Source organism: Marmota marmota, unplaced genomic scaffold (genome assembly GCF_001458135.2).
Source record: "Marmota marmota marmota unplaced genomic scaffold, marMar, whole genome shotgun sequence".
NCBI lineage: Eukaryota > Metazoa > Chordata > Mammalia > Rodentia > Sciuridae > Marmota > Marmota marmota.
This window is the reverse complement of record NW_026000174.1, coordinates 54,343,669-54,359,358: the sequence shown is the minus strand read 5'-3', so window position 1 is coordinate 54,359,358 and position 15,690 is coordinate 54,343,669.

The following is a 15,690-nucleotide window of genomic DNA, read 5'->3' as shown; positions in this document are numbered from 1 at the left end:
AAACGGGTGCCATCCATCCTGCCTGGGGGCGCCCCGTGCAGCTCCGGTGCCGTCAGTCAGGTTGATGGGTGGACCTGGGCGGGACTCTCTGGAAACTTCCTTGGGACCCCTCAATGAAAATGGAGAGCAGGAGGGCATGCTGTCCTTCTCCTGTCTGAGGGGACCCACTCTGTCCCTTGAGAGTGGCCCCTGGTCCCCTCTCCTGTCCTTTCTAATAAGCTCCTGCCCGTTACTCCGAGGGACAGGCGTTAGGTGGTGGGGCGCGGAGGATGGCCTTGGGCCTCTTCCTCACAGCGGCACAGAATCGCACTCAGACGCTGTGGTTTTCGCAGCTGCAGCTGCAAGACTCTTGGGGGAACGAGAGGAGCGGATCTTCCTGACCCTGGGGCCGGCGAGGCCTTGGTAGGTACCAAACCTACAGCACAAACCGCAGAAGCAAAAATAGACCCGTTGGAGTCATTAAAACCCAACCTCAAAGGACACCATCAAAGCAAGGCGGGGACAGCGCCCAGGAGGAGAAAAGCATCTGCGCATCCGTGTCCTCTGGTAAGCGGCTTGTCCCTGGCACATCTGAAGAGCATTACGATTCAAATGAAAAGACACATTAAAAAACGGGCCAAGATCTCAGACGTTTTTCCAAATCAGATACAGAAATGGCCGATGAGCCCGTGAGGGACGCTCGGCCTCCTCTTCCGTGGAGGAGACGCCAGTCAGAGCCATAACGGGTCCCACCGCACCCCACGGGAAGGAGAGTGACCACAAAGACTGATGGTGACGAGTGTCGGGGACCTTCAGGGTAGCCGCAGCCCTCGGTGTGGTGGGAGTGGGAGGTGGTGCAGGGCTTGGACCCAGCCTGGCCGTCCCCCAGAGGGTCACTTGGAGTCATCAGGTGACCAGGCAGCTCCACCCCTAGGCATCCCACCCCGGAGACCCTATTCCCCAGAGCCCGATCACGGACCAGCTCCGAGGACGAAGAGCCCAGTAACCAGGACAGAGCCACAAAAGAGACAAAGTGCTGCTGATGCTGCATGGTGACCTGGTGACGATGCTGAACCAGAGAAGCCAGACAGAAAGGTCCCATGTTGGGAGATTCAGAGCAGCCAGATCTGTGGAGGCAGAGGCTGGGGGTGTGGCTTGGAGGACCTGGGGGAGTGACAGAGAGGGAGGGTGGGAGGGAGAGAGAAAGAGGAGGAGGAGGAGGAGGAAGAGAGGCCTTCTAAAAGACTTCCTTAAACTTTGAGGCATCCAGAAAAAAGAAACTCCAGGAAAGGGAGGAGGAGACTGTGGGGGGTGTGGGGTAGAGGCCGGGTGGAGGCCGGGTGGAGGCCAGGTGGAGGCCGAGGTGGGTGCAGACCCGGGTGCAGATCTGGCTTGGCCTTTTACTAGCTGCTGGACCTCGAATCATTCTGGTCTCAGTTCTGAGATGCAAATCATAAAAATAACTGAATCACAGGTTTCTGTGTTTTGTTGGTGAGAATAAAAATGTCCAGTGTGTGGTTCCTCGAACGGCACCTGCCGTCTGTCCACACTGGATGCCCCTTGACTGTTATTTCCCTCTGGACAGGCTGCCTGCCACTTGCAAGCAGGGGCTGAGCCCTACTCCACTCTGGGTCCTGGCACCTGGCACAGAGGCTGGCCTCGGTCCCAGATCCACCGAGGGCAAGTCCTCCCAGCAGGGCCAGGCGGAGGGTGCGTGGGGCCGCGGGGTGTGCGGCTGTGCCGGGCCCTGCGTGTAGACGGACTCCCGTGTCCCTCTCCTGCCTGTGACCAGGCCTCCGCTGGTCCCCAGATGTGCTCTAAAGAACCTCTGTCCTTCCTTCCGCTTGTCTCCTGGGCTGCAGGCTGGTCGCCATGGCAACCAGTGGTTTCAACAGGACGGAGCACAGGGAGGCTCCATGGACAGGAACTGGCCATCACACTGTGCGCATGAGATAGAGTGTCCGGGAGGCGGGGGGCATTGAGGCTTCGCTTCCACTTATTAGGGGAAAAAATAATGAACCCTCCATAAAGCCCAGTTAGAAAGGGGGTTTGATAGGATATTCCCATAATTCTCCCTTTTTTCCTTCCTTCCTTCCTTCCTTCCTTCCTTCCTTCCTTCCTTCCCCCCCCCCCCTCTCTTTCTAATGGCCTTTCTCCCTCTCCCCCGGGAGGTGCCGCTCAGGTCTGCAGCCTGCTGTTGAAGGTCTTTCCTGAACGTCCCTCATTCCAGCACCGTCCTGCTCCGTCCCTGGGGAATCGCCGGGCACCCCGGGGTCGCGTGTCCAGCCAGCCCTGCTCTGCTTCCCCATGTCAGGCCCTGATGGTGCTGGGGGGCAGCGGACAGTGATCCCTCCTCTTCCCTGGGAGCCGTGGACCTGTGTTGATGACCGACTCTTGGATTAATTTGGTTTTTTATTGACAATTTCTAGGATGGTGGGGACTTGCTGTCCAGCCAACAGTGAGTAAGAGCCCAGAATGACTCTCAGGCTCAAAGCACAAAAATAACATTTAAAAATTGACAAAACAGATGAAACACCTTAATTCAAATGCTGGACAACAGGCCCTGCAGGGCGACCTTGGGGGAGGGGGAACGGAGTGAGGGGGGTCTGTCCTGGTAGACACCTGTGGGCACCTCCAGGCAGCAGGCAGGACAGGAAACTGCCAGCCCACAGTCCACAGGCCCCAGGGGACAGAGACGGGGCTGGTGGAAGGCAGCTGGAGCAGGCAGGACCCAGGCACAGAGAAAGATGGAAGGACGGATAGATAGATGGACACACAGGCTGATCAATCAGCCTGCTGCAGAAGTGTGCTCGCCAGTGTTTAAAAATGTGTGGGTGGCCAGGAACCGGGCAGCACGTGCCTGTCTCCCAGCAGCTTGGGAGGCTGAGGCAGGAGGATGGCAGGTTCAAAGCCAGCCTCAGCAACTTAGCCAGATGCCATCTCAAAGTAAAAATCATAAAAAATGGGCTGGAAATGACGTGGATCAGTGAACAGCCTGTGTTCAGTCCTTGGTATGAAAGAGAAAGTATGGGGTAAACCTCAGGAGGCTGAACTAACCACCAGGGACCAGGAGGTTGAGCAAGTCCTGCAGGGCCATCCAGAGGATAGAGCTCAAAAAACACGGGGCAGTAGCTAGGGTCCTTAGTCTAAAGACTGCGTTGGGTCCAGCCCAGCAAAATTGAAAACACAGATTCAGAGTCAAACTGATCTCAACCTTAGGCCTGAACAATGAATATAAAGTTGAGTGTTCAACATCCAACATGATCCATGGCCCAAGAGAAAAATCAATCAATTGAAACAAACCCCAGAATACCCACATGAAACTTTCAAAGATGAAAAAATACAGCACATGAAAGAATGTTCTGTGACCTGCAGAACAATGTCAAGTGGTCCGACTTTTGTGTTATTAGAAGGATGGAAAAATCAAAAGCAAAGAGCAAGTTGGTAGACTTTGCTCCAAACATATTGTAATTACATTAAATGTAAATGAACTAAATATACCAATTGAGGGAAGAGATGGTTATTTGGCTAAAAGGTCACGACTCAGGCATATGCGATCTAAGAAACTCACTTTTAACATAAAGACTTATATTAAAATTTAAGTAATGGAAAAATATACTAAAAAAAACCCCACTTATCAAGAGAAAGCTGCAGTGGATTTATGAATATTGGACAAAGCTGACTTCAGGACAAGGAACAGTTACAGACCGCTCATCAAGGGGCCTGTGTGTGCATGTGATAAGAACGTCTCCAAATATACGAAGCAACACCGTATAGAATTGAAAGGAGAAACAATAAAATCTACACTGGTAATTGCCAATGCTCCTTCCTCAGTAATCAATTGATAGAACAAATAAACAGAAAATAAGCAAGTAAACAGAATGTAGAAGAGCAGGACAACACCCTTGACCAACCTGGAATCCTCTCCCCAGAAACACCAGAGCACTCTCCCTTCCGGTGGCACCTGGAAGGTTCCCCAGGACTGGCCAAGTCCTGGTGCATAAAACAGGTTTCAGTGAAATTGAAGAGTAATTGAGTCACACAAAGCTTTCTCCCTGACTATGGCTGCAGCCGATTTTAATGAGCAATCAACAACAGAAAGAAAGAAGAAAATTCCCCCGGTATCTAGAAATGTAAAAGGCTGCCTTTTAGACACTTCGTGGATCCAAGAAGCCATCATGAGCAAAGTTTAGAAGTGTTGAAAACTAAGTCGATCTTTGTTGAATTCAGCTACAGCCGGGCTTAGAGTAGAACTTATTGCCATCAATACTTCTGCTTCAAGACAAGAAGGGTCTTGATTTTAAAAATCTTTGCTTCTGCGGCTGAGGGTATAGCCCCTGACAGAGTGCATATTTACTATGCGAGAGGCTCCTGAAAAATGAATCCAAGCTTCCGATGGAAGAAGTCAGAGAAAGAAAGCTAAAGTCAAGTAGAAAGATGCTAGGAAATGATGAGAAGAAGAGCATAACTCAATAAAATTCACGAAAACCAGAGAGGAAGTCATTGAAACTGGAAGATCACTAAAACTGATACCAGGTCAATTTTTAAAAAGTGACTGAATATACCAGTGTCAGGAATGAAAACAGGGGCATTACTACAGATCACACAGGCATTTAAAGAGGTATTTTAACAGGATATTTTTACTTATTTATTTTTTTAATTTGTTCTAGTTAGTTGAACGTGACAGTAGACTGCACTTTGACCCATCACACATAAATGAAGTCTACTTTCTCATTCTTCTGGTTGCACATGTCGTAGATTCACACCGGTTGTGTAATCATATATGCACTTAGGGTGATAACATCCGATTCATTCTACCGTCCCTCCTACCCACAGCCCCTCCCCTCCCTTCACCCCCCAATGTCTAATCCAGTGGACTCTATTCTGCCCTGGCCCTCCACCACCTCTTTTGTGAATCAGCGTCTGCATATCAGAGAAAACATTTGGCCTTTGCTTCTTTGGGGTTGGCTGACTTCGTTTAGCCCGATATTCTCTAGCTCCATCCATTTACTGGCAAATGCCATGATCACAGTACTCCATTGTGTGTAGAGACCAGGAGGCAAGACTTCCCACAGATTCCATGAAACCAATCTTACCCTGATACCAAAACCAGATGCCAACATCACAAAAAAGAAAACAACAGACTGACAACATCTCACAAAATCAGATGCAAAAATAGTTCTATCATACTGAAGCCAGCACTCTATTAAAAAGTTAACACGGCGTGCTCGAGTGTGATTACCCCAGGAAACCACCCAAGGATCCTTCAGCGGGCAAATGGTCAAGCAAACTGTGATCCATCTCTACCATGGGATACTATGCAGCCATAAAAAGAGATAAACCATTGATATATGCGGCAATCTAGGTGTGAAAAAAGAAAATATTGACCATACCTGGTGTTGGTGAGGATGTGGAAGAATGAAAACAGTCACCCACTGCTGTAGCAGAGTGGCCCAGCCACCTTAGAACAGCCTGGCATTAAAATATAAATAAATAAATAAATAAATAAATAAAGTGCCTCAGGATGACCCAGGTCTCCCTCCAAGGTGCTCAAGGGGAATGAGGACGCATGTTACCTAGAAACAGCTGTATGCAGATGTGAGCAGCAGCTTTACTTATATCATCCTTGAACCGGGAATGACCCAAATCTGTCAATAGGAGAATGGATAAAAGAAATTGTTGTGTGTGCATAAAGTGGGAAATCACTCAGTGTAAAAAGGGTGCAGCGGCTCACGTCTGTCCTCCCTGCTACTGAGGAGGCTGAGGCAGGAGGATTGCAAGTTCAAGTTCAAGGCCAGCCTCAGCAGCTTGCAAGACCCTGTCTCAAAAAAAAAAAAAAAAGGAGGGAGGGGGCGAATCTCCAGAGTGCATAGCTGTGTGCTTCCATTTATGTGATACTCAGAAAAGCAGAATCAGAGGGATGATGGGCAGTGGTCAGGGGTCGGAGTGCAGATAGGGCGTGGGCTGGCAAGGGGCTGGGCGGGACGTTGGAGGTGAGGGGGACTTCTGGGTCTAACAGTGACAGTCATAGATAGGGGACTGTCACCATCCTGAAGACTCACTGATTGGCATTTAAAATGGGGAGGGTCTCCTTGCTCCCTGTCCCCGGGTGGGCAAGGCTGACCCTGAGTCTCAGAGGAGGTGAAAGTGGCTGGGGGGGATGGGGTCAGGGACTCCCAGGTGCCAGTGGGTGGGAAGGGTGACACCTGAGCCTGTTTGGCTGGAGTTCAGGGGGTGAGCTGGGGGTAGGGCTGGGGACAGGCAGGTGCCACGGTGGGGTCCAGAGCACCTGCTGCTTAGCACTTGTGGTCAGTCATGACGACTAGACAAAGGCCCTCCCCTGGGCTGACCCATTATGGTGACAGTAGAGGGGCCAGAATGCACGGTAACCTCCCTGCCAAATGTCCCCAGGCAGTGATGCTCTGAGGCAGGCTGGGGCCTGGAGCCTTCCCTGGCAGGCGTCACTCAGGGGTAACAGAGTCCCCCAGTGGTCCCTCCCTGTCTGTGTCCACCTGCCCACTGCTGTCCACCCCGGGGTGTGGCTGGCCGAGCCCCGTATTTGCTCACTGTCACCCCCGTCCCCAGGGCCCCCCAGTGTGCACAGGGCACAGGAGACGATCTCTGCAGATGGCATCATGTGAACTCACCGGGTCCTTCCCTCTTGTGGGCTCAGTGTCCCCAGCTCGCTCCGTCCTGGCCACGCAGACCTGCGCCTTCCCCGGTGGACAGCCGAACGTCCTCTGATTGCGTCCACCACAGCCCTGTCCGCCGTGTCCCCACCGTCCCCACCGTCCCCACCGTCGCACAGACCTGCGGCTTCTCTTCAAAGTCCCCTCAGGGCAGACGCTGGGTTTTGGAAACTCGGGGTGTAGAGCCCCCAGTTCCCTTCCAAGAGAGGCTATTTATTCTTGGAAGAAGTGCCCGGGGCCTGGGCTTGTCATCACATGACAATGTCCCAGTGTCCCTTTCTCCCCTTCTTCAGACCCACCCACAATGACACTGGCTCTGCTCCTGGAGCTGGGTCCTGGGGCTTCGCTGTGGCCCTGCCACCTGCTCCACGTCCCGGGGTTTGGGAGGGATGGAAAGCCCTTCTCTGGGGTCCCCACTCTGCTGGAGGTAGGGGGGAGGGGGTCACCGGCCCTCGGGCCCCAGGCAGATGCTCACTGGAGCCCTGTCAACTGGTTTCTCAGAATCAGGCGACAGACAGCCCCTTGCTCCATGTGACAGTCCCTAGGGAGAGGGCACTCTCCTCGAGGGCAGCCGGGCCAGATCTTGGTGGTGATCTGGAGACCAGGTCCAGGTGCATGGTCTCCAGGAGTGGGGTCCCCCAGGGCTGTCCCCTGGGAACTCGTCCACCAGCTCAACAGGGGCTGGCAGAGGGCAGGTCGTGGCCAGGCAGTGTCTGAGAGGTCGGGGGACAGGACAGAGGAAATCCCCGTGGGCTTGGAGCCTCCGAGGCAGCAGAGAGAAGCTCGTCACCAGACAGCACCTGCCCGTGGGCAGTAAGAGCCACGAGAAAAACAGACCCGTTAGCAGGTGGTCAGAGCCGTCTCCAGCTGACGGCAGAGCGGGCTCCGAATTCACGGAGGAATGAACCAGGCCCGTGTCTGAGGGACAGTGCTGGGGTATGTGACGAGTGTCAGGAAGGCCCGGGTGGCCCGGATGGAGGGGCTACCTGCTGCCCGATCCGTCGCCAGTTCCTCTTGCAGTGAACTTTCAGTCTCTCCTGAGAGAGTAGACACAGTACGTCCTTGTCCTGTCCACCAGGGACCTGGCCACGGGCCTTGCTTTGGTCAAGCGGGTGTCCATGGACACCGTGCAACAGTGCTGTAAATGAACGTGTGAAGTTTGGCGTGGCCTTTTGGGTATCTGTCATCTTCCACGAGGACCCTGCCTTGGCCATCAGTGGTGCCAGAAGGAGAAACATGAAGAAGGTCTAAGACCAGCCGTTGGTGTGACCCATTGCCACCCCAGCCAACTGCCCCTGACAAGAGACAGCCACTGAGGTTCGGGGTTGTTTGTTATTGCAGCAAAAAGGAAGTCATACACTGGCTGTTGAGTTTAAAATAAAATCCAAACTCCGTCACATGGATTATGAGACCCTCTCTGGTGTGGCTTTGTCCTGCCCGCCTGTCCTCCTTGATTTCATCTGGGCCACTCTGAGTCCCTTGCTCAACACATGTCAGTGATCATGTTATTGATCAGTGGACGCTAAACCTACCTCACATTCCTGCAATAAACCTGAACTCAGAGCAGAGTCAGATCTAAGGTCCTGCAGGTCCCCTGTCACTTCTGACCTCAGCTCCTGCCACTTGCCCCCTGCCCCTGCTCACTGCTCCAGCCACCTGGCCTCCTGCTGTCCCCAAGCTCCCTGCCTCTGAGCCACCGCACATGCCCTTCCCTGCCTGGATCACCTGTCCCCCACGCCCTCGGTGCCAGCTCGCTCAGTTCCTTGGCTCTGAAGCCACCTTCCTGGTGCCGCTTTCCCGCCAACCCTAGCTAGAATTCCCAGCCCCCCGACTCCCGGTCTCACGCTTCTTCTTCAAACTTAAGCCACCATCTAACTACTGCACACTCTATTATCTGCAGAAGCCCCCGGAGGGCAGGATTTGGGCTGATTTGGGCTGCAATGCCTCCGTTTTCTACCACAGGGCCTGGCTCACAGGCCACATTTTTTTTGGATAGTGGGGATTGAACCCAGGGGCACCTAACAACTCAACGACATCCTCAGCCCTTTTTGTTTTTTTATTTAGAGACAGGGCCTCACTAAGTTGCTGAGGCTGGCCTTGAAGTTGCAATCCTCCCCTCTCGGCCTCCTGAGCTGTGGGGATTTCACAAGTGCGCCACCCCGCCCAACTGAAAGACACTCTCCACAGACACCAGCAGAAAGATGAACGCTTCCCGCCCTCCACAGCAAGAGCTCCGTCTGGTAAGCCGGGTGCTGAGGAGCCACTGTGCTCCTAGGGTGCTGGGATCACGTGAATGAGCCAGGCCCTGCACATCGGGGGAGAATCAGGCACAGAAGCAGGTTGAGTCAGGGGGTCAGATAGGGTTTCTTTTCATTATTTGGGACCCTCATATTCCATAAAATCACAGAGGACCATCGTCACTCCCTGGGAAAACACAGGTCAGGCTCCCACATCTAGGGTCACAGTATTTTTGTCAACCAATCGATTCATAATCTTGTTCCATGTGTGTGCCCCTTGAAAGATATCTATGTATTCAAAGACATAGACAGACAGACAGATCTGTTTTGAATCACTATCATTGACCTCAAAGCCAGTTGCACTATATTATCCTTCATGTTACATGAAGCCTACCTACCGGACACTTATTTTCTCCATAGGGTGCCTCGCAGCCTTTTTGTGCTTAGAGACACCAGCACTGTAACTGAAAGCTTTGGAAAACCTGCCCCCCAAAAATGCACAAAGAGTGACAATCATGGCACCAAATAGACCACAGAAGGACACTGGTTTGTGGTCTGAGGACCCCAATTGTAAGGCAGAGCGTCTCCTGGTTGGTCCTGGACAGAGAACATTCTAGCAAGGTGACTCAAGGTTTTGTGCACGTCCGTGAACAAGCAGACTATGGACTTGGGGTTGGAAATAATTTTTAGTGAAGAGCTGCGTTTGCAAATACGGAACCTACGATGGTGAGGGCCGGCTCACCTCCAGACCACCTCTGGCTACCCGGGTGCTCTCTCAGACCAGGGTGAGCGCTGGCAGAGGGGCAGCCCGGGTGGCGCAAGGCTGCTGTGGGGACTCTCATCCCAGAAGGAGCCAGGGTGGGACCCCCGGCTGCCAGGGAGCCCCGGCCGCCCCGTCCCTGCCCCCCGTCTTGGACCCACGGGCTGGTGGTCTGCTCACCGCGGCTGGTTGGGATGACTTGGGCGTGCTGATCCTGGTCTCCGAAGGCCCATTTTTATTCTGAATCTTCCACTCACCCCCCCAGCCCCCTGCCGCCTGCGGGGTGAGCGGCGGCCAGGGGAGATCCCGGGACAAACAAGAGGCCGACTCCGGCCAAGCAGCTGGTGTCAGTGTCCTGACACCTCCAGCTGCTTGTCCTGTCCGCTCTCGACAACAACAGCACGTCCCCGTCCCCGTCCCCGTCCACAGACAGCGCGGGGCTTCGCAGAGTCCCAGGCTGAGTCTGCACCTGAAATCGCCTCTGCAGAGGAGCCCAGCGGTTTCCAGAGCCACCTGCCCGGGAAGGACCTGGGGGGGAGCTGGGGCTGGGTGACAGCCCTGCGTCATCGGGAATCAGGGGAAGACAGACGGGAGGAGGGAGGCTGCGTGGCAAAGTTGGGTGCTTTCGCCCTTCGGTCTGCAGAACGACCTGCCACTTGTGATGCTCAGAGGGCACAGAGTTCCGTCCTCCCTCTTCCTCATTCCTGGGGCCTGTATGATTGACACATCCTGCATCCAGGCTGCCAGTCAAGCGACATGCACTGAGCATCTCCTGTGTGCCTAGCCCTACCCGACCGTCACTCAGGCAGGAGGCTTGCTCAGGGTGGCACGGTGAGTTGGGAGGAAGACTGGCATTGGATCCGGGGACCCTGCCCTGTGCAGCTCTGTCTCTCTAGTTCCCATCAGGCCTGCTGGTGAGGTACTTGACTTCACCCCATCGCCAGCTCTGGAAGCTGTGACGTGGGTGCAAAGGTCCTGGGGAATGTTCTTTGGGGCCAGGCCAGAGGGGAGAAGCCCCTGTGCTTGGGCACATCCTGGCCACACCTGTTTCCCAGGCCGAGGACAACATGTGGGGCAGCCCCGGGGTGGGGCCCAGCCTGCCCAGCCTCCTCCTTCAGCGAGGAGAGTGGACGGCCCTGGTCAGAGGTCCTGGCTGAGTAGCCCTGATGGGCTTGTGCGTCCCGGCACTGAAGGGACTCTTGACAAAGGACAGTCCCAGTGTGGAGCCGAGGAGCCCTCGAGGTTCTGCTAGAGCCGGAACCTCCCCTTCTTGTTCTGTCGAGGAGAAGCCTGAGGTCTAGGTGCCACTAGGTTCTGCCACTGACCTGGGACTCTGAGGCTCTCTGTCCTCACCTCTCTGTCCACCCCACCATATTGCAAAGGAGGGTGAAAATGGGGTCCCCACACCCCTCCCTGTGCCCTTGGCTGTCGGGCCTGCCTCTTACCTACCTTTTCATCCGTCCCCAGCTCCCGGCTCAGGCCCTCACTTCACAAGCCCCGGAGGGAGGTGTGTTTGATGATCGACTCAGAGAACTCTCCGCAGTTCCAGGAGACACCCGTCAGAGGCCACAGGCCCCAGAGACGCACCAGACCTTCTCCTAAACGAGAAGCCACAGGCAGGTGCTGGAGGTGGGGGAGGGACACTCAGGACGCAGGGTCGTCAGCGGCTCTGATGTTCCAAATGTGTTTTCCGGCCAGCAGGGGGGCCCGGCAAACCCTGGACACCAGCTCTCTCTAAATGAGTCTTTAATAATTCAGTTTTACAAATCGAGTCTAATTAAATTGAACCCGTTGAAAACGCGGCGCTGTTGGGCTGAGCCATGAAACTGGGATCAGGAGCCGCGCCAAGAGGCGCTCAGGTGGTCTTCCACTGTGCAAGGAGGCGGGCGGGGACCTCCAAACTACCAGCTGCGCTGGTCCCCGCTGTGCGGAGGCTCTGTAGGGGGCTCTATTGTCCCTGCATTTCAATGGAAGGAGCAGAGGGCCCAGTGACTAGCTCGATGTGACAGCCAGAAGTGACCATGACCTCAGGTCTCTGCTCTTGACCCCTCCCCAGGGCTGGGAAGACCTGCCCCCCAGTCCCTCCTCCGCCTCGGCCTCCTGTCCTCCCTGGCCTCCCGGCCTCCTCCCTGCCTCCTGCTGCTCGGCTGTCTACGAGGCCCTTGAGAACCTGGACGGGCCGCTGTCTGTGTCTGGGCCGGTTCCCTGGGTGTCCAGGGGCAGCAGGCTGGGGTGACCTCAGGGAGGATCCAGGCTGCCGCAGGGAGACACCATCCTGAACACGGGTCCCACACCAGTGGGCTCTGATGGGCTCTGAACCTGGGTGAGCCGGGCGACCTGAACAGTGATTTTTTTTTTTTTTTTTATAGATTTGAGCCGACATTTAAAAGTCAGATGATTTCTTATGGAAAAGAAAATTGGATTCTGAGCTTCTTTAAAACGCCAGAAGAATTAGCTGCTCAACACGCACGCGCGGGTGCACACACTCACACACACACACACACACGCACGTGAACACGGACACTGTCCCTCATCACAGCCCCCCTTGGACAAGACCAGTTTGCCGAGGATCCCTGACCCCCACCTGGTCCCGGTGTCCCCATGGCCCTGACCTGCACCTCCTGCTCGTTCTCCAGCCCCCTGACCTCCACCCGTACCTGGGCCTCCACCCGTACCTGGGCCTCCACCCCTCCGGCTGTGTCCTTGCCCAGCGGCTGCAGTGCCTTAAGCCCCGGTGGCCTCTGCCTCGTGGTGTCCACTGGGCCCTGTGCGTGAGGGTCCCAGACTGAGAGTCCTCGGAGGCAGAGGGGTAGAGACAGGGGCATGGCCTGGGCAGGGAGGGTTGAGTCGCTTGGCCTGGTGGCCAGAACAGGAGTCACAGCTCCAGGACCTCAGGGTGGGGACTCGTCCCCTTCACCCCCTCCTGGCCCTGCGTTCCACCTCGGGGGACAGTGGCCTCCCCTGTCTTGCTTACAGCATCCCCAGCAGCCGGCACAGGCGCAGCACACAGTAGGTGCTCAATGGATATTTAAGTGAGAGTGAAGGTGGAGGGGCGAAGTGCCACCAGGAGGGACACTGCAGAAGGGACCAAGCTCCTGTCCCACCAGGAGGCAGTGTGGAGGGGGGCCAAGGCCAGGAGAGGAAGGGACAGTCGTGGTTCACCCTGAGGGCAGCAGCCGGGCTCGCCACTGGCCACTGCTGTCCAGCTAGAGCCTGAGTCTGGACCCGGGAACCAGGTGACCGCTGAGGACGGGCACCCCGCACGTCAGGCACAGGGGAAGGGCGGCTGCGGGAAGGAGCCCCTGACACCGGGGGCAGCGAGGTCAGCGCGGGAGGAGGGGGATGGGCGACCTGGGGCGGGGCCGGAGCTGACCGAGGAGGGACTTGGGGTCCACAGCCGCAGGCCACGCCAGCAGCCTCCCGCCGCCTGATAAAGGTGCGACTGTGACCGGATCATAAGTGAGAGTCAGCGCAGGAGATCAGCACGAGGATCAGTACCGTGCGATTCGAGGGGAAAATCATATAAATTCAATTTAAGGATTAAGCGTCTCACTTCCTGGAGAAGCCACGCTCCTGGGGTTAGGGGGTGCCCTGCCCTGGGCAGGACGGTCCTCGGAGGGAGTGGCCATGCCTGCCTCCCCACCCCTGCCGCAGAGGGGCCACCCTCCAGGCACCCCCTGCTGCTGAGTCACCAAGACCCTGGGTTTCCGAGGCCCTTGGGGACTCAGCATGCCACCAGACAGCCCTCGGGGCAGGCGGGTTGTGTGCAGGCTGGAAGGGGACTTGGAAGGGACCTGGGAGATCCTCCTGTGTACCTCCCCCCAGATGTGACATGATAGGACAGACCCAAGGCCACTCAGAGATGTCAGGGCTAGAACCAGACCCCATGATCTCTCGACACCTGGGGTTCAATCCGCAGTGACAGTGCCAATCATTCAGGCCGCAGAGCCAAGTTGCAGCTGCCCAGGACTTGGGTGGGAACTTTCTGGAACGAGGTTGGCTCAGTTGGTAGAGTATCATCCAGAGCTCGTCTTATCACTACTTGGCAAAGACCTACCAGGGATCAAGCCAAAGCCAGGAAGTTAGGAGATGGAGGGAGACCAACTCCTTATGATATCCTTTGAGCACCTGGATCCAACCATGCCTGAATGCAGTGAACACCGATGGTCGGTCAGATAAATCAAAACTTTTCAAGATCAACACCATCTGAACTGGGTTTCTCTTGTTTGAAACTATGACAGACCTGACATGGTCCAAGCCTCTTAGAATGAGTTGCTGTGTTCTGCAGGGCGGCACAGCAGACGGGTGCTTCCCTCCCGGCTCTGGATGACACACGTCCACAGTTCAGCCAGTTGTGGGGCCCTGCCACCCTCCTCCACCCCCCATGCTTCCACGGATCCTTTGTCAGGGAAGCATCTTCCTCTTTATCTGCCTAGAAATCGGGCTCCAGTGTCCTGCTGAAGTCACTTACTGCTTCCCTCAGACTTTTCCGGGCTGACGGCTCCCTCCTGGCGGCCTGTCCCACACGGTGCCCTCCTCCTCCTGTGCCCCCCCCCAGGTTCAGCGGGATTGTTATTTGTCTGTCGGCCCAGGGGGAGAGGAACCCCATCTCGGCTCTGGACCCTAGGACAGGAACAGACGGAGCGGAGCATGGGACCGAGAAGCACAGACAGAGGCGGCCGGCTGCTACCTCTCAAAGCCAGCGGTGGGTCCCCGCTGTCACCTGGCTCCAGTCACCTGCACAGCAGACGGGAGGAGCCTGTTTGGACGCCCTCTGACGTCCTCATCGGGCCGGCTGGAGGACCTCACCAGGTCCAAGCCTGGTTCTGCTGCCCGTGTCCCTGTGGGGAGGACCTCAGCCTCTCGGGACCCGTCTCGGTTTTTGGGTTGGACGTAATGACACGGTGTCTGAAAGCCCCGGAGCCGTCCTGGCCCACGGTGGGCACCAGCCAGCGCCAGGGGGATCGTCCACGGCAGGAGGAGCCGGCCACGTCAGCGCCCACCTTGACGAGGGCCTCATTGTCCCTGGCTTCACATTAAAGGGACTTTATGTGCCACCGACCGCGTCACCCTGCTGAATCGACTCAGAAGCCCTCTCTAGCGCTCGCCGCCGTCCAGGCCCAGGGAGGCCTGGTAAAGGTGATGGACAGCGATGTCTGTGGTCATTTTAGAAACGCTGGGCGTCGGTCTTCGGTGAGGAACGTCATTAGATGGTCTCTACGGGAGAATTGGATCAGACTGAGATCATTTTGACTAATCAGTGCATTTATAAGCCCCCCCCCCAAGTGGTCCAGAACTGGGGGGCACCTTGCAAAGCCCAGCGCCCGTGTCTTGCTCCCTTCCTAGCAGCTGGTCACCAGATATGAGGGAGGTGAGACGGGGGACAGTCACAGATGCCCCTGGTGCCAGGCGTGCATTTTAGGGCATTGTATTACTGAACCTCACAGCGTCTACAGGAAGGTTCTGTTAGACTCATTTCACAGATGAGAAAAGAAGGCCCAGAGAGGGGAGCTGCCCCACTGGGGTCACACAGCATCGCCCCGTGGAGTAGAAGCCAGGACTGTCTGGCCTGTGCTCTGCCATATGACATCCACGGTGTCCGGGGGTACCTTGGCTCCTTTGTCTCTGACCCGGCCAAGGGCTGCTGGGCGGACTCCGCCTCTGTCCTGTGCTGCCACAGCCTTGGTGGGAAATCCCGGCAAAGGTGCTGTCTTGGGTGACCACATGCCCGTGTCCACTTCGTGAGGCTCTGAAGCTGCTGGGTGCTGGGTCTTTCCGGGACAGCAAGTGAGCTGCAGCAGGAGAAGGGCCCAGCCCCGGGGAAGGACACCTGTAACCCCTGCTGTGATTTGCTGAAAGGTGCCCTGGAAGCCGGTGATGTCGTGACCACTGAGACCGGCTGCCGACCTCTCCCTGCCTCTGGGCCCAGGACCCAATGACAACAGGAGACCAAGGATCCGCGTCACAGCTGACGGGGCCTCACAGTGAGGGGTCTTCAGGGCCAGGTGCAGGCTTCTCTCCCTGC